Source organism: Dasypus novemcinctus, chromosome 12 (assembly GCF_030445035.2).
Source record: "Dasypus novemcinctus isolate mDasNov1 chromosome 12, mDasNov1.1.hap2, whole genome shotgun sequence".
NCBI lineage: Eukaryota > Metazoa > Chordata > Mammalia > Cingulata > Dasypodidae > Dasypus > Dasypus novemcinctus.
Genome location: NC_080684.1, coordinates 93697591 through 93722579, shown reverse-complemented (window position 1 = coordinate 93722579; position 24989 = coordinate 93697591). Strand labels below are relative to the sequence as shown.

The window sequence follows — 24989 nt, the reverse complement described above, 5'->3', positions numbered from 1 at the left end:
GTGACTCTTCTCTGCCTTACCTGTGTGATCAGTTTCCTCGTTCTTACAGGGTGGTCTAATATCAATTAGGTAGTTTTTGTTTACAACTAAACAGAAAAAGACAACACCCCTGTAAGTTAGCTCCTCACAGGACAATGGAGAGGAAAAAAAGAACTTTATGCACCCATCACCCCTTTTTGTTCCTCTTTCTCTTTCATTAGAGAGGGAAGCTACTCCCCACACCCCACACCCTCCAGCTATCCCCTTGGGTTCTTTGGTCAGAATTGGCCAGTCTCCTGGGGATACTGGGAACATGAGGTGTTTTGTTTTGTTTTGGAGAATATAAAGTGTCTTTTGGATAGGTAACCAACACAGTTGCGTACACTTATCTTCCACGCTACCTTTGTTAGAATCCTTGTGAGATGAAAACGCATATTTATGAACCTGAGATAATCGGTACGTGTAAGGTTTGCTTGCCTCTCACTTTCTCTTTTTAATCCATGAATTCCAAAGTAGTTTTAAGTTTGTGCTCAATAACATTGCTAAGATTTTCCAAAGTATTGAATACTTACACAGGAAAAGGTCCCAGTCCCTTGATATCAAGGTGGATGAACTCTTGTTTCTGTTTTCTAAGTAGCATAGGCCAGTCAGCTGACATGGCAAACCCAGTGCTAATTCTAAGGAATAGAATCCTCACCTGATTGGGAAAAAAACAACTTAGATCTGCACCTTGGTTCAAGTCAATCATTAGATAAGTGGTGAATGTACACTACTCCAGGAGAATTTGCAGAGGTAGAATAGCTAATGTCTTCTCTGAGAATTTAGAGTGGAAAACTAATGAAAAAAGGGCCAGCACAATGCCAATTAGTTAGGAGCTGGAATAGTCAGGGATGGCTTCCCAGAAGACTTGGGACTTTGAGCTGGGCCTTGGGAGCTAGTGTGATTTCCAGAAGTGAAGTGGGGGAGGGAGAGCGTTCCCGCACTGAGTCCATCATTATCAAGGCCCCAGAAGAGGGGAGTGGAGAGAGAGCAAAAGAGCATTTTATGTGACTCTATGCATATTAATGACCGACTTCTATTGCCTAAAGAAGAGAATATCTTTCTCCAAGCAAAACTCCTTTGCCAGCTAATTATCTGCTAGGTTTAGCTATAAAAGTAGATGCCCTTATTATTGTACTTTTTCTGCCAGAAAAGAAAGAAATGTATTTCTTACATCTGTCTGGCACTTGCTTCCATTTTTCACGTTTGAAGGCCACGCCTTTTTGAATAGTAGAGGAAAGCTATAAACCAAGTCATTCCGACTATCACCTAGGACTGTTCAGGATGCTCATGGGATGAAATATTGGGTTATTTTTACCTTTTAGTCTACACTATCCATATAGTCAGAATGTACACATTTTAATTAAAAACAAGCAAGATCCCTACTCTATGCAAAGTATGGTGGAAAGCACTAAGGGAGTTTCTGAGATAAAAATGGTGACTCTTATCAGGAAGGGTGCTCATGCAGGGGAGAGTGTATCTATACCCAAGTAAATTCCTCCTCCGCCCCCCAGCCCCCAAGTCAACAAAGGGGAAAGATGCGTGATCAGTAGCAAATGAGTGTGGAACTAACTGGCCTTAATATTTGGCAAATCAGGCTTTCATTTTACAATGTAGGGAAACTGTTTTGAAATCAATGCCCATACGTACTTGGCAGGGGAGGTACCATGATCACGAAGGTGCTTTTCCCAGTCAAGGTTTATCCACTGCCCTCCGGATGTGCTGACCCCGCGATTTCCCCACATGTGGGAAACTGTACTGCGTAATTGGTGGTAGTGGGGGACTGTGCTCACGCGCACCCCTGTTTTCTCCATGTATCTGAAGGCAGAGTTGCTTGGGGGTTTTCGTGCCTTCCCTGAAGCCCGTGTCCACGACTGTGGCAAAGTGCTGAAACCAGATTCCGTGTTACTCGGCATGCTCATGCCCACTCTGTGGTTCACTCTGCTGTGTACGGTATTATATAGGCTTTTGCAGGTGAATGGTGTCATGTGTCCGTTATTGCAGTGTCATATAGAATAATTCTACTCTCCTAAAAATATTCATCCCTCAGCTGCCCTGGCAACCACACATTCACACACACAATCAATGTCCAGGTTTTCTATTGGAAATAGAAATCAATTGTGCAGAATTTCATTTGGGGTTGATTCTGATATTTTGGTAATGGATGGTAGTGATGGTAAGACGACATTGTGAATGTAATTAACAGCACTGAATTATATATGAATTTGGTTAAAATGGGATGCTCAGGTCATATAAATGTTACTAGAATAAAAATTTAAAAAAAAATACCACCATAGGTCTGTACAACACAATGACTGTAGTTAATAGTACAATTTTAACAAATTTACTTCACTAATGCAAGATGTTAATAATAGGGTGGTATATGGGAACTCTGTGTTTTAATATTTTGTACATGATATTTCTGTAAATATAAAACTTCTCCAACAAAAAATTAATAAAAGGGTATGGGTGTAGCTCAGTGGTTTGAGCGACTGCTTCAAATGATAAGGTTCCAGGTTCAATCCTTGCTAGCTCCTAGAAAAAAAATTATTAATAAGTAAAAAATATATATATGTGTGTGCATGTGTGCGTATATATATATGTGTATATATATATATATGTATATATATATATATATATATAAGAAAGAAAATGAAAAGATAAGCCACAGACCAGGAAAAGTATTTGCAAATCATATATTATGTCTTGTAGCTAGAATATGTAAAAAGATTTTACAACTCAATAATAAGAGATAAACAACTCAATTAAAAAGTGGGTAAAATTTTGAAAAGACAATTCACCAAAGATATAAAGATGGTTATTACACAAATGAAGTGATGTCCAACGTCATTGGTCATTAGGGAGGTACAAATTAAAACCACAGTGACATCCCACTACTCTAGAATGTTTATAATAAAATAAAAATAAAAGAGTACCAAGTGACAGTGAGGATGTGGAGAAACTGGAACCCTCATATATTGCTGATGGGAATGAATGTCAAATAAAACAACTACTCTGAAAAACAATTCTTCAGTTTCTTAGAAAGTTAAACCTAATTGCTGTATCATTAGCAATTCCACTTCTAGGAATCTACCCAAGAAAAATAAAAACACATGTCCATACGAAGATATGTGTACAGCTACAGCCCCAAGGTGGAAACAATCCAAATGCCCATCAACTGGGTGAATAGATAAACAAAACATGGTATAATAATATAACAGCAGTATACGGTGCAGTAAGTAAAAAGAGTAAACAAACAAAGGCACAACTAATGAGACATGAGACATGGTATAACATGTATGAACCTCAAAACTAATTGAAAGAAGCCATAAGAAGCCTCAAATTATAATAAATGTCCATAAAAGGAAAAGTTAAAGAGATGGAAAGTAGGTCAGTATTTGACTAAGGCTTGGGTTGAGAGCAAACATTAATTGTAAATTGGCACAAAGTGCGGCGGCTTGCTCGGTCGGTAGAGGTGGGGTCTGGCTGCAGACGAGGGGTCGGTCCAGCTTTGGACGAGGGGTCGGTCCTGCTTGGGACGAGGGGTCGGTCCCACTTGGGACGAGGGGTCGGTCCGGCAGCAGACGAGGGGTCGGTCTCACAGGGGTTGCGCGGTTCGGCTGACGGGGTCGCCCGGCAAAGCCGGCGACGAAGGGGTCGCCCGGAGAAGCAGGCGACGAACTGGGGACAAGGGAGGCCAGGCCCTTGTTGGGGGCTCTCAGGACTGGAGGGCGCACGGCAGAAAAACTACTGCGGAGACAAGGTAAACACGCAAGTCCACTTTATTGAGGGAGAGGAAACAGTTTTATAGGGGCTGGGGAAGGCTGATTGGTCGAAGCCACGCCCTGTTCTGATTGGTTGCCGGCGAAAGGTCAGTGGGAGGTACTGGACGGGGGAGGGGTGGTGATTAGGGATTGGCTGTTGCTGTTGCTGGGGGAAGTGGCAGGGTTTCGGGATTGGTGGCTGCTGTTGCTGGGGTGGAGGGCAGACTGGAGTTTTGCTGCTGTCGGGGGGAGGGAAAAGGGCAGAGTGGAATTTTCCGCCCTGCGCCTGCGCAGGGAGAAAGAAGAAGAAGGGTGCCGCCCCACAAGGCATCGTGTGGCGCCATCCGGGAGGAGGGGCAGCCGCGGAAGCATGGCTGCCGAGAAGGGGAGACCCGAGGGCACTCTGCGCCCATGCCGAGCTTCCTTCAGGGGTGGCGGTGGGCCCGACCAACCACCCTATTATGGGGGCAGCGGAATTAGGCCTACCGCGGCCGCTCCCCTCGCCAGGCCAGCAAACCACACTTCAGCCCGAGGGGTGACCGCAACAAAGGAACTTTTTTGGATGATAGAAATATTCTAAAATGCATTGTGGTCATTGTAGTTGTTCACCTGAATAAATTTACCAAAATTAAATTATACACATTTAAAAATGGAGAATATACTTCAGAAAAGCTGTTTAAACATAAATAAATTGAGGGCCTTACATTAAAACCAAGAATTAGCCACACAATACACATGAAATAATTATGTCTGATCTGTTTGGTGTGCTTGAGGGCAGAACGCAATGGGCTAGGCCCTGCTAAATTTCTTCCTGAATTAATTATTGGCTAAGTTGTAACAGATGCCATGCAGGGTATTGCTAAGATGAACATCTAAGTCCAAGACCCTCACATTAAGAATCTCAGGTCCAGTGACCTAGTGACAAATGGATCTTGCAAACAGGATGTCTTAATAGATGAGTAGAAAACCAAGGAAGAATGGACTTGGTTCATCTACTCCAGACTTAGGTTTTACAGTATGACAGGTCCCAAAGAGAAGGTGCTGAATTGTTGCTTAAAAGCTCCCTCTTAGACTGCATTCATTTTCTCTCCAAGTAACTCCAAGTAAAGGCAGAATGAGTTTAACAGCTGGCTTAACAGGATTTAGCGTGTTGGATGTGGCAATAGAGGGACAGTGGACTCTAGACTATCTCCTAGAATTCTGGAACGAGCTGGTGGGCGAGTGGGTAGTACGGCCACCTAAGACAGGGAAAAGGAGGTTTAAGGAGGAAGAATTAGGGTTCTATTTGTCATAGAGACATCCACTTGGAGATGGTAAGTTGACAGCCTAATACATGCTACTGGGACTGATCAAAATGGAGAAGTTCTCAGATTTACCATCACTCTTCCACCTAAATAATTACATAGTGTGGAAAGATCAGCATGTGCATGCATCCCCCATCTCTCAGCATCCTGCAAAGGGGTGTGCTTGGCCAGAGCACAGCTAGGTACACCCTGGAGCTGTGCTCCAGGAGAAGGAATGCACCTTCCCTTTCTTTTCCTATTGGGCAAGGATGAGCATACTCTTGACTAGGGGAAGTTAAGGTTTTGGGCTTAGATGCCAGGGAGTCTGAGCTTAAATGGAATGCTGAGGGCAGTGCTGCAGAATGCCAGCTGTTTAGCACCTGGTGTTTGAGGACTCTGATCCAGTAGCAAATCTGAGTTGAGGATGAGCCCTACTTGCTGGGTGGAGGAGGGGTTAGTGGAAAGTTGCAGTCCTTCCTGTAGGAGAAGGGTAGCCGTGGGCTCAGCTAGCTTATTGCCTCCAGTCCCCCCCATCCTCTGAATCAGTTACTGGACAAACTTTATATTCTTTCATTTATACATCTCATTTAGTTCTCTTTCTTATTTGTGGGGTTTATGGGGTTGTCACTTTTTCCTCTTTGGGTGAGGATGCTGAAGACTTTGAACCCTTGCCTCCTTCCTCCTCTGTAGTTGTTGCTTATCTCTGGGGCAAATGCAGCATTTTCCATTAGGTCAAATCTCTCATGCCAGGATCAAATCCACATTCTGCCTGTTTATTCACGTACATTTTTCAGAGTTTTCGCTAGAACTTTTGAACAAGGTTGCTCAACCTCGGAACTATTGACATTTTGGGCCAGGTGATGTGTGTGTGTGTGGCAGGGTGTCCTTTTCTTGGTTGGATGCTTAGTGGAGTCCCTGGCCCTGCACTCACTCAGTTGCAGTATCAACACCCCATCCCGTTGTAACAACCAAAAATGACTCCAGGAGTTACCACATGTTCCCTGAGAGTTAAAATCATCCCCAGCTGAGAGCTACTGTGTTAGCAGCTGACAAAATTAAGGGTGACTCTCCTGCTGGGCAAGCCCTAACTATGATTTTTTTTTAAAGGCAGTGGGATAGAAAATTCAGGCCACTAAAATCAGAGACGAGCCAAATGATTTTTGTCTTTTTATTGCCAACCACATTAATGTAAGCAGCATCCAGATGTTGCTGCACTGGACTCTGCCTGTGGGCCAGGGTGATATCCATTCACGGTTTTCTTACCTCCTTTGGGATACCAAATGCTCTCTACTTAAAGCATGGAAAGCAAGCCAGCATTATTTTTATACCGAGATTGACTTTAAATAGGAAACTTGGAAATATTTCAAGTTTTCCTCCCTTGTACCATATCATCAGCTTAATTTTGGGGAAAGGGGCAGATAGATCTAGGTTCTAAAATTTGGGTTTTCTTGCTTAAGAACAAGAGACCATCCTTTCATCAGTTAACTCCATCTGCTGCCCGTGATAAAGTCAAAGCCATATGTGGTAGTGTCAGAAGGCCCGGGCCTCATAAAAGTGATTTTTCTGAAGGTCAGAAGAGGTGAGGTTTAGCCTCCCATCATTTTCACTGGCTGGGCAAGTTTGGGCAATGGTGCTTTTAAACCTTAGCTTCCTACATGTAAGATAGAGATATGAATTTCTTGCTTAATTCACAGAAACTATTTCAAGAATCAACCGAAATAATAGATGTGAAATTATAATATATTTTAAACTATAAAATGTTGCACATACATTATCATCATCATCATCATCCCTATTATCATTTTTGAAAGACATCTTCACAAACTGACCTGCGAAATATCCTTTTATATACTCAACTTTCTTGGCTAAAGTTCATTGAATTTAACTACTTTGCAAGGCTGAATTCAAGAACCCCAATGGATTTTAAATCTGCTCACTACTGGCTAAATAATACGTTTGAAGAGAAAATAGCAAGCAATGATCAACATCTTATTCACAGGCATAATAGCACTGCTGAACCTCCCCTTTCTCATCCCCTATTATTATTAATGTGGTGCTATTACTTAACATACATTGTGTTCCAGAATGTGCTTGTTGCCTTTACATTATTTATATAAGCCCTACCTTCCAAACCAGCCATTATAAAGAACCAAGAGGAAATCACAATGGTGACAGATGCAGTTAGGCACTAGTATTTGGAACTTGCTCACTGTGATCAGATTTTTATTCTACTTGTCACTTAATGAAATATTCCTTACTTCTAGATTCAGAATTAAATAGCAGCTTATGAGTACTGATTCTGTCAGGCATTCTGCTAGATGCTTCCATGAATATTATCTCATTTTCAGTCTCACAAAATAAGTAGGTGCCTTTGTCTCAGGTTCTCCAGATGCAGAACCTGAGATTCAGAGAAGGAAAAACCACAGGTTCCAACTTGTGTGTTTTAAACTCTGAGTACAGTGTTCATTTCACTAGTCTGTGCTGCAAGGATGCTTAAATAGTCCCACAACGAGTATTTATTTTATAGAAAAATGCTGTAAATAGGAACTCAACAATATCCATACAATCAACAAAAAACTAAAGTTACAGTGATACCTTTTATTTGGGTCTTGATTTTCCCGGTTAGTCTTTTGGTTCATCTTCCCATTACTATGTACCTCAGGCTTAATTACACTTAGGAATCACTTGGTAATATTTAATAAAACAAAAGAACACATGCAAAAAAATTCCAGGGCCCACCCTTGATTGCATGTCAGAATCGCTTGTGACCTTTATTAAAACAAAGCAACCACATCAGGCCTCTCCACTAGATGTTCCAGTTTAATTTTTCTGGGATGGAGCCAGTAGTGGGAGCCAGTGGTACTAACGTGCATCCAGAGTTGGACCCTGCTCCAGCTGGTCATCATCATTGCTCCTGGAGAAGGACACCAAGACTCCAATTGGCCTTTGCCCTGAGCCTTCAATAGCTTTCTTCAGATACACTCGGCTTTGAAAGGCTGAGCATCAGAGGATGAGATTTGCCCTGGCACACTCTTCAGATGGTAAGGAATAGAAATTAAGGATCCATTGTAATAAGCTTTTGGGTTGTGGATTTATTTTTTTCAAGCTTCCCTTTTATTTTGTCATTATTAAAAGTTTTCTTAGTAGAACGTTACTGGTCACTTGCAATCCTGTAGAGAACAGAGACATTAGTACCAAGAAGGCATGTGATTCTGCTATAGTTGTATTAAATATAACTGTTTTGGAGTGTTGGTTCATGCTCAAAGTATAAGCTTGATGTGGTAATCACCCTCACCTTTTTAAATTTTTTCTTCCTATCACCAGGCTCAGTTAGTTGCTTTATCCCAAGAATTCTAGGAGACTTTGTATACAGATCTCACTTGAATACATTATTTGAGTCAGTTTCCAAAATAATAAAGATTTTGCAATAAGGCAAATCTGATTTTCAATTCCAACTTCTATAATACTTGTATGATTTCCTTGCTATTTACTTCATAGGGTTGTTATGTGAATTAAAAGATATTTGTTAGTTGCTTAGTACAGTGCCTGCTACATAATAAGCATTCAGCAGATGTGATATTATTGTTATAACATAAATGTAATATTATTTCTCTCTTTTAACTTACCTCCTGAGAAATAGGAACATGTCATATTTACTCCTACTTCCTTAGCATCAAATATGGCACATACAATGTTTAGAAAAATGAATCACTTTCAGAATTAGATATATTAGAAAATCTTTTGACCAGTAGCCGAATCCTCAAATGGAAACAGAGGCACAGTAGAATTAATCCTGTACCATGTACCATTTTCTATAATGCTTTTTTAGGGTGGCATTCTTTTTTCCCTTTTGCATTCTCATGATAAATTCTAATTCTAGGCAGGTTAGACAGCTATCCTCAACATCTGGTTTCCTTGACAACCACTCATATAAATAGTAAGGGCTTGTTGTGGGGAGTGAGTGCCATAATTACAGTCAAGGTCATCTGAAACAAGCCTTCAGGTCAAAGTTAAAATATTTGAAATTACAATACGACCTTTGGCTACTATCTGTTAGATGTATTACAAGAGCTGAGCAAAGGCATCATCTTTTCAGGGGTGACCAAGGAAGAAGGGTCATTTTGGCACTTGGCCAGAAAAGTTCTGGCAGTCAATGCCAAGGTTTTCCTTTGGATCTTTATACTATACCAGAAGAGCTTTGCTTCCATGTTTTGCAAAACCACCCAGAGATTAATTAAGAGGCAGCTCTGGTTCATCTTCCTTAGCCCTCTTTACCTGCCTGGGGGTTGCCCTCCCATGTATTTGGAGTTAAATTGCCCTGTAGGGTAGATCTCTGAAGCTGGGAACAGAGTTTCACAGGCAAGGGCTTCACCTCCAAAGTACTACAAAGCCCTCTGAAAATGAAAAGTTTCTCATTAATGCATAGCAGCATGGTGCCTTCTTAATTGCAGCTCATGTCACTGCCCTTCAGTGGCTCCCTGTGAAGGTGGTGGTAAGAGGAGGAAAAAGGAATGGGAGGAGAGGGAGAGAACAGGAAAAGTGCTCCCCAATCTCCAGATGAGTTTGAGAAAACATAACAAATTCAGAAAGGCAGGGAAAGTGGCACAACTCAGCAGATGATGATATCCACGTCAGGTTTGGGGTTGTGTGTGTATTTTTGCAAGCTTCTCTGTTTCGTGGCTAGTTTGGTATTAAATGAGCAGTGTTCTTATTAACCATCTTAAGAGCTTTTTTAGAGTTTTTTTTCCTATCATCCCCCCTCTCCCTCAATAATTTTAATACCATAACAAACTGTATATCTTTTTATGTGCTGTGACCTGTGGAGGGCCACAAATCATTGTATTAGCTAAGATTTTTTTGCTCTACAGAACCAGTATTCACCCCCATTAAGAAAGCATTCTACAGAGTTAATTTTTGGTCACAGAGAAGCAAACAGAGATATTTTTTGTTTACCTAGCAAAATAATTATTTCCTTTCTTATCATTTTGAGACTGAATATTATTTTAATACATGTTAATATACGTTCTGGAATACATTATGTTTGTATATGTATATATACGTGTGTGTGTGTGTGTATCCTACTATGTGTTAAAGTTGAAACTACTAACTGCACAGGATCTAATAGGAAATAATGTATTATATTTGCCATTTTATTTGGTACTTACGAACAGTTCTTGAAGTACTAATTATTCTCTTTTGCAGATGAGAAAGCAAAGGCTCTGCTAGTTGAAGCTAGTTAAACTAGGCTGCTAAAATCCCAAGTTCCCTGTCTTTTCTATGCTACACTCTAGCTCCTAGCCTACCCGTGGTGTCTTTCTAAATGCACATGTACACACACATATGAAGACTGCAGATAAATAGACTATGCCATACACTGATGAATCACCAAACTAACTTAGAACTAGAATAGTATCCCCAAAGCCTCTCGGATGTTTTCCCTGTCCCGTGACCCTGCCTCCCCACCCCTCATATTGACAAACCACTATCCTGAATACCATAATGATGCTTTCTGAACTTACTTCTTTTTTGTCTCCCCTAATTGCACTATGATTCCTTCAAGGCAGTCCTCTGTCACAGAGCCACAGACTTAGAAGCCTTGGCAGTATTTGTTGAATGAATAAATGAATGATGAGCAAATGAAGCATGTTTTTTAATAGGTATTGTTTTTGTAAATATATTGTTTTTACTTTTTCAGAACTATTTAATGAGTGCCCTCTGTGCGTCAGACACTGTGCTAAGTATACATACGTAAATACATACTGTGCACTGTAATAAGAATTGCAGCTTCTAAAAATATGATGTCCAGCCTGTGCAGTAACTACTGCAGTTTTCTCCTCAGTGCATTGAAAAAAATCTATTAGTTAAGAAGGGAGCTATATTTCAGGAAATTAAAGCACTCTAACAGCCCAGTGCACAAATCAGAACTTCCAGTGCTTTGAAATGCTCCATTTCATAACATAAAGTACGGAGGGATGTTCAGACTGTAAATGTTTCAGTGACCAATTTCCCCAAGCTCTGCAAAGCTAAACAGAAGATGTTTCATTCCAGGTGGTGAAAGAGGAAGGTTGTTACATTGTTTTGGCTTTGTGTTTTTTTGCCACCAATATGAGGAGGAATGTGTTTTTAGATCTTGTGATCACTTTTCCTTGATTTACTGTGCCTTTGTCATCAATTTGAAATTACTCATGTTTGTGGAAGATGGTTTCTTAGTAATTTCTGAAAGATGGTCATTTTAGGTGGAAGCCGCAGCTTACCGTATGCTAAGATTGTATGTTCCACATAAATGTTAGTTGATGCTCTCTCCTGTAAAGACCAACTGTGAGACTCTTCACCTGGAAGTTCCTTCCAAATTGTAATGTACAAAGATGTGAGATGTGTAACTCAGCCTTTACGTTGATGCTGGTTACTTACAATTTCACTGTAGCTGACCTTTTGCTGCTTTTATTGAAATAGAATTGCTAGGTTTAAAAAGAGGGTCAGCCAGGAAACCTCAGTTTCAGAGTCATAAGCCTCCCATGAGGTATAGAGATGTCAAAAGACCTCCTGATCTTCGGTCTACACTTTCTTTTTTAATCTTCAAGAAAGGGTGCTTATATAGCCAATACTGTTAATTTCTGGTGTTTCTAAACAGTAAGCCAGTTGATGATCCTGTGGAAATGATATGGAGCCAAGAAGACCTCGAGAAATATTGTGTTTTCCGTTTCTTTATGTCCGAACCTGGGTTTTTTTGGAGTTTGTTTGAGGACCAGCTGCTTTAGAATCACCTGGATACTGGTGAAAAATACAGATTGGTGGGCCCTACTGCAGCCATAATGGATTTGCATATTTAATAGGCATCCTGCAAAGTTCTGATACCTCTCAGCTGCCTTCCATTAATCTTTCCTCCACAGGTTGCTAGAGTATAACCCAAAAATGGAAATCAGGTCATGTGTCTGCAAACAAGACCCCTTTGTTGTCTACCTCCAATCCTTAGATGTCCACTTCAGCAAGCACACACTGGGCCCTTTCCTGCCTTTTCACATCCTTCTCTATCACGTCTAACTCCACCCGTTCCCATCTGATGTCTCAGACTGTCGTTCTTTTACACACACACTCAAATCTGTACCTACACCTCTGCTCCTTCCCTCCTGCCAGTACTACTACTTTGATGCCTGCTTCCCAGTATTTGATTAGTTCCTTCCAACTTACCTTCTAAGACCAAATTTAAGGCTTGTCTCTTCCAGACTGCCCCCTCTGGTTACTCTCCCTCCCTTCCTCCCATTCCTCTTAATTGTCCTTTGACTAGGCTCTGATAAAATACTGATATACTTGAAATTTATTATAGTCCAGTTCATACCATGTATGTACTAAAAACTGTTGGGTTGTACACTTTTATTTTTTATTTTTTTTTAAAGATTTATTTTATTTATTTCTCTCCCCTTCTCCCTCATTGTCTACTTTCTATGTCCATTCACTGTGTGTTCCTCTGTGTCTGCTTGCATTTTCAGAAATTACTAAGAAACCATCTTCCACTGGGAAACTACGTCTCTTTTTTGTTGCGTCATCTTGCTGCATCAGCTGTCTGTGAGTGCAGCGTCACTCCTGGGCAGGCTGCACTTTTTTCGCGTGGGGTGGCTCTCCTTACAGGGCTCACTCCTTGCATGTGGGGCACCCCTATGTGGGACGCCTGTGTGGCACAGCACTCCTTGCGCATGGCAGCACTGCGCGTGGGCCAGCTTACCACACGGGTCAGGAGGCCCTGCGTATCAAACCCTGGACCCTCTTTCAGTTGAGCCACATCTGCTTCCCAGATTATACACTTTTAAATGGGTGACTTTATTGTATATGAATTATATCTTAATAAAGCTGTTTAAAAAATGGAAAGATACTTCCATATTGCTCTCTTACCATGTTGCAAGCACTGTGCCAGGCGCCTTCATTCTCTGATCTTAATTCTTCTCCAAAGCTAGTGCAATGTGTATTGTTTTATTTCTCTGTTTTATGGTTGAGGAGATGGAGAAAGGTGCAGTCCACTCAGCACCCCAGCAGGTGTGGAGTCAGGATTTGGAATCTTGTCAGTCAAAGACTCCAGACTTACCTCCTGTGCTTGAAGCAACTTAGAGTCCCTGCCCCACCCAGCTCCTCACCCTCCTTTTTTTTTTTAATGATCTCTTCATTTTTTTTTAATGTTACATTCAAAAAATATAAGAGGTTCCCGTATGCCCCCTATCCCCCTCACCCCACTCCTCCCATATCAACAATCTTTCATCATTATGGCACATTCATTGCATTTGGTGAATACATTTTGGAGCACTGCTGCACCACATGGATAATAGTTTACATTGTAGTTTACAGTCTCCCTCCAGTACATTCAGTGGGCTATGGCAGGATATATAATGTCCATCATCTGTCCCTGCAATATCATTTAGGATAGCTCCAAGTCCCGAAAATACCCCCACATCACATCTCTTCTTCCCTCTCCCTGCCCCCAACAACTCTCGCCACTTTCTCCAGATCAATGCTAGAATTTCTCCCATTATTAGTCTCAATAGTTCCATAGTATAATATCAATAAGTCCACTCTAATCCATATTTTATTCCTCCATCCTGTGAACCTTGGGATGGTGATGTCCATTCCACCTCTATATCAAGTAAGGGCTTAGATTCCACATGGATCATGGATGCAGTTCTGCTACTTGCAGTTGTAGGTACTCTCAGTTCCCTGGTGTGGTTGTTGACCATCTTCACCTCCCTTTTAGCCGAACTGGGTAAATCCAATGAACCAGATGGTAGGACTTGCAAGTCTGCTGAGGCTCAGGGCCCAGGTGGCACATGAACAGTCCAGAGATTTCAAGTCCCCTGAGTATACACCAACCCTAGTGCCAACCCTAGTTTCAGTAAAAGTGACAGAAGAGGCATGTGTATAAAGGGCACATCTGAGTCCAACTCCATCACACTCAGGGACACAAATTCCAAAGTAGGGCCACCTGACACATGGCACTGAATTCCAGAGCCATTTGCCATGACCATAGAACCTTTGGGTCTTGGTAGCCCTCAGGAGAACCACTACCTGGGATTGTATCTACTTTGGCTGTCTCTGTGATCCTGCTGAGGTGTGCATAAGTGCGCCCCCTCCGATGACCTTCCAACTCTTTTTTGAAGACTCTTAGCCATATAAATTCATTTGTCTTTACCATTTCCCCCTTTTATTCAAGGTCAAAAAGCAGTTTTTAACACATGATCCTACATATGGGCTGAGCTATTCTGCTGGTCTGAGTTGATCCTTTTATTCAAGGTCTTTTTCTAGTTGCATCACCAACTGGTGTTTGGTAGTAATCCCTTGGTGCCAGGAAGGCTCATCCCTAGGAATCATGTCCCGTGCTGGGAGGAAGGTAATACATTTACATGTGAGTTTGGCTTAGAGAGTGGCCATATTTGAGCAACATGGAGGCTCTCAGGAGGTTACTCTTAGACACCCTGCAGCTCTAGGCCTAGTACATATTTGAGACACATAAGCTCATAAGCATAATCATCAGTATCAAGGGCTCATACCTGTTTAAGATGCTTAAGGAGGGGCATCTGACAAAGGGGCAGGCTTCTAGGGAGTGTGTGAGTGCTCATTTTGTCATTGTTATATCTTGGGTGGAGACCCATACAATGAGTATGAAGGTGTACCCACATCCTAGGGAGGACTGATGTTCTCAAACCGAGGGAATTGTGTTTCTCGAGAGAATTGGTGGCTCCCAATGGGTTAGGGCAGTCTAGTATGTCGAGCCTCAACATTTTTGCAAGTATCTGGGAATCTGGTCCTTCTGGTAATGAAGATTGATTGTCAACTGTGAGCCCTGAGGGGAGAGGGAGAGAGGAATAGAATAGATGGAAGCAGGATAAATGGGGGGCAATGGAAGTATTCCACAAGATCATGCAATGATGGATATAGGACATGTTAAATTATACCAAAAATGCATAAAAGTCTATAGGCTAAAATGTAAACCCTAATGTAAAACATAAGGTAACTAAAAATTTAGAAAACTGTACAGTCTAAAATATAACCCATAATGTAAGCCAAATGGAAGCATGTTTGAAAGCTAGGTTTCAATATCTGTACGTCAGCTGCAGGAAATATAACTTGAACATGTAAAAAGATCATTGCTGGGGAAGGGGGAAAAGAGTTTGATGTTAGACATATGGGAGTCCCCTATATTGTATATGTGAATTACTGTAATCTAAAACTTGTGTGAAGACAAAATTAAAAATTACAAGAAAAAAAAAGAAAGAAAGGATGTAGACACTGAGGAAGAAATGAAAGAAATTTCCTTGACACTGTACATACAGGGCAACACCTGTTGCAATGATGAGAGGCAGAACGTCAAAAGCAAAGCTTTATAATATTTTTCATTTTTTAATACCCCAATTTATTTTTACTTTATTTTAGTTCTTCTAAATTAGTATGTATTCTATTTCTAATCTTTAAACCCATCACAATATTTCATTTTCCTATTAATTGAATATGGCAATGTATTAGGCTTCATTTTTTAAGAAGTTGGACCACAGAGTGGTTCAACTATGGCAGGAGGAACACTGGTGTGGGGTGTTATTGATGGGGGACACATGGTTGGGAAGGAGTTCTCCAGGGCATGTATATAGGGTACATAAAAATGTTTGGATCTATGTTGGGTATTTTCATAGTAGTTACAGTTACAAATGACAACTGAGGGAGTGCTGAGTTCCTAGCCAGGGGAGCTGTATCATATTCCCCAATGGAACAGCAACAATCCCCCAAGTGCAAGAGCAAAGACCAGCAAAGAAGTATGATCCATTTCTCATCCAGTACGTTCTGAGCATGCAGGCAGGTTCTCAGGATAACCACTCGGAAGCAACATGAAAGACAAATGACATTTCAAATACTCTGCAGCTAGGATGTCTTCTTTCTTTAATTAAAAAAAAAAAAAAAACATGTCAAGGTGATTTGTAAACCACAGAAAAATGTTGGCATGGATAAGAAGTTCTATTTTATGCAGTAACTATCTCCATGATGGTGGAGGAAGGCTTATAAACTGCAAATATAGTAAGTAGGAAGGAGCAGGATATACTGTTGTTAACCCTATTTTACTTATAAAAAGCCAAGGCCCAGAGAGGTTTAGCAGCCAGGAATGCCCAATGCTCAGGGTGTTTTTAAATACCTAATTGCCTTGAAAAACTGCTTCTTGGTGAATAAGGACTTGTCTGAATGGAGACAAAGCTCGAATAAAATGTAATGACTCAGAGGAGTTAAGAGACCTTCCAAATAGGCCTGGGACAGAGAGAAGGGAGAAGAGAGAACACTTAGACCACTTCAGAGTAAAATATTCAGGGCTAAGCACTGCAAGAAGAGTCAGTCCTCATCTCCCATGCTTCGGAGATAATGCCCACCCTTCAAGCTTATGGGAAAGGTTTAAACAAGACAAAACATTGAGCGCTTGCCAGTGCCTGATGGCCAGTAAGCCGTAATAAATGCCAGGTTATTATGTTCTACTGTGTTCATTCCTGGGGCATCCCAGGGCCTCCTGAAGATCAACATCTTCAGGAAGAGACAGGTATCATTTTATAGCAAAACTGCAATCTTTTCCTGACCTACCCCTGTCTGTCAAATGTCAGAAACTTTGCCATCACCACTGAGACATGGCTTCCCTCCATCCATTTTGGTTTTGTTTATTTCTTTGCTTGTTTTTTTAATGTTTAAGTTTTTATTTAAAAGTAAAATGATTTTACATATAAAAGGAGTAAGATTATAAGTCTAAAGGCTATATGTAAGTGTACTTAGGTTCCCTCTTTTTAAGTTTTTTTAAAATTTATTGAAGTATATTATTCATACATAAACATACATAAACAATAAGTATATAGAAGTAGTTGTGAACTTGAAAACAAACATATATAATATCATACAGGACTCTCATACCTCACCCTACCACCAATATCTTGTATTGTTGTTAAACATTTTCAACTAATGTTTAAAGAGCATTGTCAAATATTACTACTAACCAATGTATTTTTCCCCCAACCCACCTTATTATTATCTTCATATCATTTATATATGAACATACATAAACAATAAGTATGTAGTAAAAGTTGTGAACTTACAAAGCAAACATGCATAGCATTATACAGAGGTCCCACATATCAACCCTCCACCAATACCTTGCGTTGTCATGAGATGTTTGTTACAAATTGTGAAAGAATATTGTCAAAATTTTACTACTAATTATAGTCCTTATCTTACATTTGGTGTATTTTTCCCCCAACCTACCTTAATATTTTTTAAATATATTTTTTTATGACAGAAGTTGTGAATTTATAAAACTATCATGCACATGTGTAGAATTCCCAAATACCACCCCTCTATCAACACACCACACTGTGGTGGAACATTTGTTACAGATAAGGTAGTATCATCTGATTATTACCATGTCCATACTATAAACTTTGGCACACATTTTGCGTGCTGCCCCATTATCACCACAGTACATCTTTTGCATAGATGCAAGAATATTGTATTATTACTGCTAACCATAGTCCATAGGTCACTCCAGTTATATTTTTCCCATGCTTCTCCATGTTCCCACCACCCTGCAATAGTGATGTAGATTTGCTCTAGCTAACAAAGGACGCTCTTGAATCTGTACCATCAACCACAACTCATCCAGCTCTTGGTTTACTGTGCTATTCAGATCCTAGATGATTCTCTAGCATTCTGTCAGTTGGCATTTACATACCTAGACTATAATTTTCAGCCACATCCCTATTTATAAACTAGCTGTTAATCACTATTTGTTACCATCCCCTGTATACATTTCCACACTTTTACATTAAAGTGATTTAAAACTTCTACATACATTAAACATCAGTAGTCCATTTCAGCCTTCCTCTTATCTCCTTTAAGAATCCACCTCCTACCACCAGGTCATGAAGACCTACAATTTATTCTAGAACCTTTACAGTTCTTGCTTTTATATTTAGGTTTTTGATCCATTTTGAGTTAATTTTTGGATAAGGTGTGAGATAGATATCCACTTGCCTTCTTTTGGTTATGGATATCCATTCTTTAAGCATCGTTTGTTTGAATGGACTGTTCTGCCTGAGCTGTGTGGTTTTGACAGGCTAGTCAAAAACCATACATACATGTGGGGTCTGTTTCTGAATCATCAGTTTGATTCCATTGGTCTATGTGTCTGTCTTTATTCCAGCACCATGCTGTTTTTACCACTGTACCTAAGTAATATGATTTAAAGTCTGGAGGTGAGAGTTGGCTTTTCCTTTTTATTTTATTTTTTCTTTCTTTATTTTTTTTAATGTTACTTTCAAAAAATATGAGGGCTTTTCCTTTTTAAATTTTTCTGGCTATTCAGGATCCCTTACCTTTCCGAATAAATTTGATAATCATGTTTTCAACTTTCTTAAAAAATGCTGATGTAATTTTTATCAGGATTGCATTGAATCTGTATATCAATTTGAGTAGAATTGACATCTTAATGATATTTAGTCTTCCGATCCATGAGCATGGAATGTTCTTCCAGTTATTTAGGCCTATTTTTATTTCTTTTAACAGTGAGTTGCAGTTTTCTGAATGCAAGTGCTTTTCATCGTTGGTTAAGTTTATTCCTGACTATTTGAGTTTTATCTGTCGTATTTTATTTCCACTACTCTTTTGACACTTTGTTACTTTTATTGATATAATCTTCATTTCTAGATTTTCTTCTAGGCCTCTCTTTCCTGTCTTCTTTTCAGGCTCTAGCATACTCTAGTATTTACTGAAAGTCCCATCTCTTGGTTAGAATTTTCTCAGTTTCTGTTTATCTGTGAATATTCTACACTCTCCCTCATTTTTGAAAGACAATCTCACTGGATATAAGATTCTTGGCTGGAAGTTTTTCCCTCGTAGTATCTTAAATATATCATACCACTGTCTTCTTGCTGCCATGTTTTCTGGTGAGAAATCAGTACTTAATCTTATTGGGTATCCCTTATATTTTAGCATTGCTTTTCTCTTGCTGTTCTCAGAATTCTGTCTTTGTCTTTGGCATCTGACATTCTGATTAGTATGCCTCTCGGAGTTGGTCTATTCAGATTTTTTCAGATGGGAGTACGTTGTGCTTCTTAGACATGGATATCTATGTCCTTCAATAGTATTGGGAAATTTTCCACCATTATTTCTTCAGATATTCTTTCTGCCCCTTTTACCTTCTCTTCTCCTTCAGGGACATCCATGATAACATATGTCTGTACGTCTTTTGCTGTCATTTAGTTCCCTAAGACCTTGTTCATTTTTTTCCATTCTTCATCCATTCTTTTATATGTTCACTTTCAGAGGCTATTTCTTAAAGCTCACCAATCCTTTCTTCTGCCTCCTCATATCTGCTATTATATGATTCCAATGTTTTATTTAAAATTTCACTTAATATGCCTTTCAATCCCATAAGATCTGCTATTTTTCTTTCTATGCTTTTATTTTATTTTATTTTATTTTTAAGATTTATTTATTTATTTAATTTCCCCCCCTCCCCTGGTTGTCTGTTCTTGGTGTCTATTTGTTGCGTCTTGTTTCTTTGTCCGCTTCTGTTGTTGTCAGCGGCACGGGAAGTGTGGGCGGCGCCATTCCTGGGCAGGCTGCTCTTTCTTTTCACGCTGGGCGGCTTTCCTCATGGGAGCACTCCTTGCGCGTGGGGCTCCCCTGCGTGGGGACACCCCTGCGTGGCAGGGCACTCCTTGCGTGCATTAGCACTGCACATGGGCCAGCTCCACATGGGTCAAGGAGGCCGGGGGTTTGAACCGCGGACCTCCCATATGGTAGACGGACGCCCTAACCACTGGGCCAAAGTCCGTTTCCCTTTCTATGCTTTTAAATTCTTCTTTGTGCTCATCCAATATCTTCTTTATATCCTTAATCTCTTTAGCTATCTCATTGAATTCATTAAGGAGATTTGTTTGAACATCTATATGAGTTGTTTCAATTCCTTTATGTCATTTGGAAGCTTATCTTGTTCCTTTAACTGGGCCATATCTTCCTGTTTCTTGGTGTGGATTGTAATTGTTTGTTGGTATCTTGGCATCTGGCTTACTATTTATTCTGGGTGCCATTTTTTTCTTTAGTTTAGGTCTTCCTGCCCTTTCTCCCTTGCTGGTTGTGTAGTATGAGCCAAGGATATAGTTATGAGCTGTGGAGGTTCAAGCTGTCCTCACTGCATGCGGGCCTAGACTGTAGTTGCTCAGGGAGACCGATGAAACTTCATACCCCTTTCTCCCCTGCCTGGTACAGGGATGGAAATGCAGGTGTGGGCAGCAGTCTATGCAGTGTGGGTCCAAGCTGACTGAAGTTGCCCTGGTAGACTTCCTATTATTTAGCCTATACCAGCCAAAGGTACCTGCAGTTACCTGGATAGGCTGGTATAGAGTGGCATGCCAATCTGGATGAAAGAAACCAGTTCCTACCATCACTGTGATTCCCTTATGCTGGGGACAGAGTCAAATGGTGGCCACCAGCCTCTTTCCAACTTGGACAGATTCACACCCAGCAGTTCCTGAGGTTATTCCTTAGCCAGCTGAGTCTTCTGATCAGTAGCCAACATCTTTGTCCAACCGTCTCCTCTTCTCCTGTTTTTAGGAAATGGAGCTTCCAATTCCAGCCACAGAATAGCTCCTGGGTGGCCTGCACTACCAAAGTAGGCTAATCACTGGCCTCTGCAGCATGGCCTATAATTTCCAGGAGAGGCTGGTGAAGTTCCCCGCAGCTTCCTCCCTACCAGAGGTGGGGCTGGGTCCTAGGCTAGAGCTGCAATCTGATCTGGGTGGGAAGAAGCCAGTCCCTACCAGCACTGTGATTTTCAGTCTGCCCGGCTTCCCCTCATGCTGGGTGAGGAGTTAAGATGGCGGCTACCAGGCTCTTTCTGAGTTGACAAGCTCAAACTTTAACTGTTCTCAGCAGTATACTTTAGCCTGTTGAATTTACTCATCAGTAGTTGAAGTTGATGCCCATCTGTCTCTTCCTCCGCCATTTTTGGGAAGTGGAGCTTTCAATTCCAGCTGCCACATAGCTCCCGAGGCAGCTTGTGCCTCCAGTGGAGGATGGGCGCTAGCCTCCGGGGCGTGGTCCTCTCTACTCACGACTCTGCTCGGCAGATGGGCAGTCTCCTCCTTCCATTCCTTCAAGGATGTTGCAGGATGCTCTTCTGCCTCCTTGAGCCCCCAAAGTGGTCCTTCAGCTAGCTCCAGAGAGCTCTGGTTGTTTCCTAACTGCACTGTAGCAGGAGCTGACTCTTGGAGCTCCTTACTCTGCTGCCATCTTGCTGGTTGTCCATTCCTCGTTTTAATTAGTCACCTTTGGAAATGTGTCTTTAGTCAGCCCTTTGCCTCTGTGCTGTCATGTCACTACCCTGGTCAGATTATCTGAATAACCTTCCTGCAGACCATGAGATCAACCCTAGATTATTCTCATGTGCTTCACCTAACTCTCTTTGGGGTCTAAGGAAGAATTCTTGCTGCTCTGAGCAGGTGATTTTCCCTTTAGAGCATTCCCTACCTCTCCCCCCCTCCAAGTTTACATGGAAACCCTAAAAACCTGGGTGTGCTTATGTTCCTTAATGTAAGTGCATTAGGTGGTATTCCCAGGCACAACTGTGTTTTGGCTAATTAAAGCTCATAACATCCTGCTTAGGATTATTAACAGCCATTGCAAGGATAATGGTCTGTCCATTAAAATAAGCCTAACTTTCATTTTTATTATCATTTTAATTACGTGAACCCTTTGGTGTGTTTTCGATGATGAAGAAGGTGCTTAGGCTGTTGCTCTGCCAGGTGTTATCTTTTCTCTAGGACACTCGGGTATCATCTGCTTGATGCTCTCCTGGTTCCCGAGCCTTCCTCTGACCATAGTCTTCTCTTTGTTCATGGTCTAATGTTTCTGGTTAGCTCAGAGTGTGTTGGGAGTGGAGTTAGAGCATCACCACTGGGAATTGCGCCATGAGACTGCCCCAAATGGTAGCACCAGAGACAACATCCATCCACTTTTCTTCCTCCTGAAACCAAAAACAGTCCTGTCCGATTTGGAAATCCACCAGACGAGGCTTTGAGTTTCCCAGTAGATTTCCATTTGTGATTTTGTTTGTCTGTTATAGAGAGACATGGGAAAAGGTGGTAAGTGATGTATTTCCTGTGACAAAACCACCTCCATTCCTGACTTTTCATGGTTCCTTGCTTATCAATCATCTAAGCCTCTATGGTGCTGACAGGTGCTCACTGGGAAACAAATGGGTTTTACAAAAGACCACGAAGAGCCCATTAATGGGCCAGATACTTTATGATACTACCAGCAATATCATCAAACCCCCATTTTGTGGATGAGAAAACTAACGCTCATAGAGGTTAAGCGACTTGCCTTAGAAGTGGAGCTGGTACTAAAATCCAGGTACTAAAAATCATGCACAGTACTGACCCTTGATTTCAATGATTCTAGATGCTTCTGCTTATAGATGAGGAAAATGTCAAAGGAAGGATTTGAACCCAGGCCTGGATGACTCCATGGCCATGCTCATTCATTTGTTCATCAAACATTTTTTGAGTCATTACTATGAAGATACCACAGTAAAAAAAGACATCGCCCCTGCGTCAAGGAGCTCCAGCCAAATGGAGGCTCCAAATGCGGGCAAGAGACATGTGGAAACTTAAACACAGCGTGATAAGTGCTTGCTTCGAATCCCTAACCCAGTCTGGGGCAGGGTGCAGGGGACAAGGTGGTGACTTCTAATTTGAGACTTGAAGGAGCAGTACAGTTTGGACAAAGGCAGGGGGTGGGGTGGAGCATGTTGTATGTCACACTACTTCTAAGACCATTAGACATGTAGAGTAAATTTTTCTGCTCCTTACCACATGTTCTTCCTTGCCCCCCCACAAAGATTCCTTCATATCCTACCCATTCCTGAGATTGTCCTTCTGAGTACAAACTCATTTGAATGCCTCCTTTCCCTCTGATTGAACATTCTGCCTTAATTGATGATGTATTAAATGGGGGACTTGGGGTGACATCGAGGCCTGGGTTCATGTTGAGATCAACTTATTCGCAGAGTCCTACCATTCTGCAGTGCACCCGAGTGCCTCACTTGTGGGTTAAAAATAAACCGAGCATCGGGGCAATCTAATTAGATGGCTTAACCCAACCCTCTGCTGTTCAGTCTTCACCAAGCTCTCCTGCTTAGATGGTAACCAAAATAGATGAATAAGTTAATCAAAGGTCTGATTAAATAGCACAGCTCTGCCGCATGGACCGATGATTGCCAGGTCTCAGCTCAGGCAAATTCCAGGGGAGAGAAGAACCAGAGCTAGTTCCAAGGACCAGCTCTTTCATAAGGAAAAGCTTTGTAAAGCCCAAGGGAGGGAGTTACTCATCCAGTCCTCAAGCCTTGAAGGTGATGGCCCTCAGGAAGCTGCCTCCCGAAGGAAGCCTAATGTGGCTTGGGGAGAGGATGCAAACCCTCACCTGGCAAATTCTAGCTCTAGCTTTGCAAGCCTGCCTGCTGTGGGGCCTTAGACACATCACTCGCCCTCCCTGTGCCATCTGTCCATCTGTTTCAGTTTCACGGCTGCTAAAACAAATACCATACAATGGGTTGGCTTAACAACAGGAATCTATTGGTTCAGTTTCAGAGACTGGAAGGCCTGCTCCCTCCTGGGGTCCGTGCCCTCTGGCTGACCGGCCGTCTTCGGGGTTCGTGGACTTTTCCTTCTCTTTCATTTGTGGCGACAAATTCTCCTTTCTCTTCCAGGTTCCGTTGACGTCCACCCTCTGGCTGCTCCCCCCAACTTGTCTTTCTGTATCAGATTTCCTTTGCTTGTAAGAGCTTCAGCCGTATTGGATTAAGGCCCGTGCTCATTCCGTTTGGGCACATCTTCAAGGTCCTCTTTACATATGGGTGCACACCCACAGGACCAAGGGCTGGGACCTGAACATGCCTTTCGTGGGGGCCGTGATCATCCCCAGCACCCTCCAGCCAGCCATTCCACAGATACTTTTCATTTGGTGTGCTCTGATCTTGCAGTCATTTAATTTCTATCTTTGTGTTACGTGTGTGACTGGGTCGGTTATGTTATAGTTTTGCTCCCAGATCTTGTCTCGCCCTTCTCAGCTCTGCTTCATGCCCAGAAGGCTGTCCCTCGAGAGTTAGGCTGAGAGATTTTTCCGTCGCATCCTGTGGGAATGCTGCAGATAGGCGTGTCCCTCGGCCGAGGTCACCACTCCTGCCAGGTGGCCTTAGTCGTATGGCCAACCCCTCTGGCTTCCAATACCTAGCCTTGAGGTGGTGGTAATAGCGCCCCATTCTTGCCCTCCCTGGAGTACTGTGAAGCTCCTTATTTCTTTCCCTAGTTATGCATGCATTGGGTAAATAGTCCTTTTATTAAAATCTCCTCGGCTTACCCAGTTAGAGTGTGCCATCTGTTTCCTCCCACACTCTAACAAATGCACTGAAGTAAGCATTAGAAGTCACTGCCTTTTGAAAATGAGGGAAACTGAGGCTGAGATAAACTAAGCCTCAGTGACATAGCAATCAAGCGGCAACACCAGCATCTGAATCCTGGTGAAGGACTCCAGAACCCAAGGTTTTATGCTGTATGACATCCCAGAGTCCCTCCCCTTCAGTAAATAGCCATGGGCAGCTAAATCCTTGGGGAAGAGGAGAGTATCTTTTGTGTACCAGGCATTTGAGTCCTTGAAATCTCTAATTTTTACATCAGCCATGCGATGTAGGTGGCATCTCCATTTTACAGCTAAAAAAATTGAAGCTTAGAAAGATTAAACACCTTGTGCAGGCTGGAGCCTGGATTTGAATCCCTGTCTCTTTGCCTCTACTCCATACTGCTTGGGTACAAGGGGACAGGGACTACATTCTTTTATTTTTTCTCCCCTGGCCAATATTGTACTA

The 24989-nt window shown here is 41.7% G+C and overlaps 1 protein-coding gene and 1 non-coding gene across 4 annotated transcripts in view; both read left to right on the top strand.

Annotated features, from left to right (window-relative positions):
• The window catches only part of LARGE1 (LARGE xylosyl- and glucuronyltransferase 1), a 588869-nt gene that overhangs the window by 302020 nt on the left and 261860 nt on the right, over positions 1–24989 (top strand). The gene's annotated exons all lie outside the window — the stretch shown is intronic.
• Positions 1661–1822, top strand: LOC111760366 (U1 spliceosomal RNA). Its single transcript, XR_002794071.2, has one exon. It is a non-coding gene; the product is annotated as a U1 spliceosomal RNA (small nuclear RNA).